The following is a 5,512-nucleotide window of genomic DNA, read 5'->3' as shown; positions in this document are numbered from 1 at the left end:
TAACAGTAGAAAGATTGCTTGGATTTCTCTCAAGGTTTGACATATGCTAAAGCCATACTTTCTTATAGTTGTTTTATTTTAATGTTATTCACTAACTATTTACAACTGCAATGATATATTGAGGTGTAACAGACAAAATGGGTCATATGAGTGCGGATACTATGTAATGTATTGGATGGCCCAAATTGTTCGTTCTCACATCACAAGAGACTGGGAAACGGTAATATTTAACTTTAACAAATTTTGATTTTTTCCCAAATTTAGAATTCATATACACTAATTAATATGAATTGTCTTGTGCAGAAATTCAAGACTACTACACCAGTTCCTGAGAAGCCACTATTATTCATGAGGAACGTTGCTGCAAAGTATATACTTAGATTATACAATAGATCTTAGTTACTAGATTTAAACATTACATTTGATTAGATTGTATTTTATTAGACTTTGTACTTTATTTGATGTTAAAATACATTTCAACATGTGTTTGTTCTGTTGAAAATGAATTTGAACGTGTATTTGATATGCAGGTCTGTTTTTGTGGTAGTGGATATCACAAAAACAAACCTGCTATTTTAAAAAACTGCAAGGGAATATGTCGCGGTTGTTACCACAATCACGGTATAAAGTGTTCAGTTTTTATTTTGTATTTTTTTAAAGACCTTTGGCCACGGTTAGTGCCAGAACCGCGGTCTATTCCTGGGTTTTTTACCGCGGTCCAACCGCGGCCTATACTGGATATATTTTTTTTTTAAAAAAAAGGGGTTTAGGCCGCGGTTCCTACTACAACCGCAGTATATTCCCCAATCATTTTACCGCGGTTGTAACCGCGGCCTAAAGTCTCTAACTTACTACTGCGGCTGAATATGCCGCGGTTAATAAACCGCGACGTATAGTAAAAAATAACCGCGGTATATTCCCTTCGCTGCACTAGTGTCACTATTTGAACATTTGAGAATATGAGTTGTGGAGTGTGAGTAAAGCATATCTGGCTTTTGGCCCTGACTTTCTATTTATAAGTTGTCTCATAGACCTTAAACTAACATATGCCTAATAAAATATAAACAAACTTAGGTGCTAAATATCTTTAATTATATATTCTTAATTATCCTTTGATTATTTTATTTTCTGCTTATCAATATCTTTAATAAGATATTTTTGATTATATACCATGCATATGCCCCAAGTCCGAGTTAACCATTCCGCTTTAGCCAAGATTAACTATAGGACTTATAAGTTTGAGGAATGATTTAGGCCTTCCTAGTTTGTGGAGCATATACGTTTTGTAATAGAAAATCCTAATCAATTGCAAGTGGTTGCAGTTACTGTATTTGTTATTGTTCGTCGGCATTGTATAAAAAGACCGACAATTTCGTCCAATGGGAGAATGATGAATATAATTTACGGATAGAAAAAGATGAGAGGCCTGCATCGATATGATTTTTCAGCAGAATGCAACTATAATCTACTGATCAATATACTACTGCAGAAGGAACACAACATCTGAATTGAGGAAACCCACTTCGTTAAGAGGATATCATTTCAATCGTATTCTTTATCTTATCCTCAGCGTAAATGGCTTTATGTGGCTTTTATCTTTTTAACAAACTTGGCATTATCGCAATTGACTTTCATATATACTTTTTTAAAATGCACTTTCATAAACTTTTTAGTAACCACAAACTATTTTCCACTAAAGAAATGTATTAGCAAGTTATTATTTTTTTGCTTCCTACTGAAATAACCAATTGTAAGGCCATTGCAGTTCTCGCATATACCATAGATTCAGATTCAAAATCTATAATATAACTTTGAGCATGAAAGTGGGAAAACTAATATTTCTGCCACACACCTTTACGATTGTGAGATAATGAGAGATATTAAAGAAAAGAAGAAGAAAAAAAGTAATAAATGACAATTTATAAAGGAAAATCAACATAGAAAGAGACAAATATGTAAGAAGGAAGAACAAAGAAAAGGTAGATTAAGGAAACAAAAAATGGAAAAAGGCCAATGCATATCCAAATGAACATCAGAATGAATCTTTCCAGCTGCTTAAAAAATTATTGTTCACCTAACTTGGATCCTCCTTAGGGACCTCTCAGTTGGATAGTTTATCTCCTTTTAAATTATAGCACATGTTCCGATAATGTAAAATTTGTGTGGGTGTTGAGATATCCTAAATCACTTTTAAATATAAATTTTATCTAAATAAAAGATGACAAATAAACTATTTGTAGGTATGAAATGAATAATACCTTAGTTTTTAAATAATACCTTAATTTTAAATAGATAGTATATATTGTTTTTTCAATAAATATTGATAAAAGTTTCTTTTATATTGAAGTTTATTGTTATTTTTTGTCATATTTATTACCTATACAAGTTACAATTATTGTTAATGTTATTTAATTTTTTTTAATTAGTTTTAATAATATTAGTCTATCACATAATTTTGTTAGGTTGATGTGAACTAGATTCATTTTTTATTAATATTAAATAAGATTATTTTTCAATGAATGTCGACTAAAACGTAAACTTAAATTATTTATTGATTAACGTTAATATGTTCTCTTTACCAAAAATTGGTAAAGCTATTTTCAACAATTATTAATCACAATTTTTTTATTATTAACATTAGTAAGATTATTATTCAACTTATGTAAGTGAAAATATGTTTAGTAGTAGATATTGATAGTGTAGTTATGTTATAATTAACGTTAGGGAATAATTTGTTGTATTTGTTATCATGGATCCATAATTTAGGCACTCATTAATGGGGAATGGGATCTCAAAATAAAGGAGAAATGTGTAATTTAATGGGATCAGAGATACTTGTTTCAACTTACAGAGAGCAGTAAAATATTCCTTCGACATTTTTAGAGTAAATGGATGGAAAGAAACATTCGTTTGTAGTTTTATTCTCATAATACACGCCACCTTTTTTATTTCCATTATAGATCATTATTTCATAATAGCAAAACTTAAAAACATACAAGTAGATCTAACCCCTCCATAGCTTGCCCTCCACTAATCATTACTTTCTCAATAGCTTTAAAACAGGGAATAATACGAAAAAATAATTCTTGGAACTATGAGTTTCAAATAATTTAGTTCTTCAAACAACCGAGTCTTTGTTTTGGAAGGGATTTGAATATTTAGAAACTAAATATTCTAAGTTTTCAAAAATTATAATTAATTTATGCACGACTTCAAAAAAGTTTAGAAATTTTGTTGAAGAGAGATTTATAAATTAACTCATGCATAAATAAATTTTAGCTTTTAGAAAAACTTATTTCAATTTTTTTTTATTGAGTAGAAACAAAGAGTGATGATTATTTAAAGAGTTAAATTAAGAGAAACTGGTAGTTTGGAAAAATTAATTTAGCGTACTACTCCCTGTTTTGAAGTGATGATGTGGATCTGGGCCTCCAGGACTGGCTCGATTGGGTCGGTAGTAGAGGCTCCTTGCTGCATTGCTATTTCTGAATCCATTAACACTTTCAATGGGTAGGCTTCTGCCTTCTGATCCTGGATAAAGATAGTGCTTGATAGTGCTAAGGAAGTGGGAGTTAGAGGAGGAAAAATAAGAAGAAAATGGATCATCATTCCTCAAGGGGCGACTCTCCGACATGGAGAATGAGAGTAACAGGAGTAAAGTGCAGAAACAAATACTCAATCTCGCCATTTTCCCTTCAAGATTCTGAAAAATTCTAGACAAATTTGCTCTATATTCTTGCCAAGAGGTAGAATGTATATATAGGTATATGTGCATCAGGTGTTTACTTCATTTTTTTTTTTTATTTTATAGTGATCCCAGTGGAACTCCTTATTGCATTTCCTAATTCCTTTTGTATTTATGTGAGCACTTCCTAATTGTCATAAACTTTTATAAATGGTGTGTTTGGACATTTGTGCTTAAAGATACATTTTGGAGTCATGCAACTCTCCAATCTGTTGCCAAGTGAGTGTATATATGTGTCGTATACCAAAAAGAAAAGGGCTAGTCCCATTTCTCACCATGTTGCCTTCGACCTTTGAAAGATCCCACTGTGGATGATGACTAATTTCTCAAACTAATTTTGGAGCTAATTAGAATGGTCTGCTTAGCTGTTTCAATTATGTCTTTTTGTGATGACTTTTCAACAATGACTTCGTATTTGTGTAAAAATTTCAGTTCGGTCCTCAAGTTTTGAACTGTCTTAATTTGGTCATAATTTTTGTAAAAATGCACACATTTTACCCCAACCGTTAACTGATCTCAAACGGCGTTAAGTTTAGCTGACGTGGTATGCTGACGTATTGGCTTAATCCCTTCTTAGTCCTCGTATTTGTGTGAAAGTCTCAGTTCGGTCCCCAAGTTTTGAACTGTCTCAATTGGGTCATAATTTTTGTAAAAATGCACACATTTTACCCAATCGTTAACTAATCTCAAACGACGTTAAGTTTAGCTGACGTGGTAACCAAAGGACATGTTGACGTGTATTATTTAGTTATATGAATTATTTTTTAAAATAAGCAGTGTTTCACGTGGCACAATGCCTATTATTTAGTTTATTTGAATTAGGGATTTTATTCATCTATCTGAGAATCTCGTCGGCTCAAAAAATAAAGTCACCGAAAAACTCGCGTAACCAGTGCAATCAGTCTCACAGCCTTTTCTGCAAATGAACCAACTTGGTAACCTATAGGTTCATCACCAGCCTTTAAGCTATTTATTCCACTGATAGCAGAAGATAATTGTTGAACAGTGAGATCAGTTAGCGATTGGGGTAAAATGTGTGCATTTTTACAAAAATCATGACCCAATTGAGACAGTTCAAAACTTGAGGACCGAACTGAGATTTTCACACAAATACGAGGACTAAGAAGGGATTAAGCCAACACGTTAGCATACCACGTCAGCTAAACTTAACGCCGTTTGAGATCAATTAACGGTTGGGGTAAAATGTGTGCATTTTTACAAAAATTATGACCCAATTGAGACAGTTCAAAACTTGAGGACCGAACTGAGATTTTCACACAAATACGAGGACCAAGGGAGGTATTAAGCCGAAAATAAACTAACAAAAATCATTTTTGTCATAAAAGAAAAAACATATATGGACGGGTCCAACACAATGGTAACAAAAGGAAGGTTAGAAGAGACGGCAACGGAAAAAGTCATGGATGAACATGAAAGAGAAACCTTAAAAATCCAAGATTCTTCAATCAAGGCACTTGAACGAGGAAAATAACAACCTCGATGCTCTGAATAATTGTTTGAAAGGAGATAGGATGTGCGACCACGCATGACGAACCTAAAAGAGGAAAAAGAGCGACATTGATGTTTTGAATCCTTGCCTAAGAAGAGACGAGATATGTCACCATGCACGACGGAAAAGAGAGCATATCCACAACTTTAAAAGGTATTGAGAATGCATAGGAGCTTCAATGAAGGCATCATTGACAGCATGGTGATAGCCTAATCGAGACGATCAAAATTGTGTGATCGTTGATCAAAACTAGAACT

Source organism: Vigna radiata, chromosome 7, assembly GCF_000741045.1.
Source record: "Vigna radiata var. radiata cultivar VC1973A chromosome 7, Vradiata_ver6, whole genome shotgun sequence".
In the NCBI taxonomy this organism is placed as follows: domain Eukaryota; kingdom Viridiplantae; phylum Streptophyta; class Magnoliopsida; order Fabales; family Fabaceae; genus Vigna; species Vigna radiata.
Note: the sequence above shows the minus strand (reverse complement) of the source record.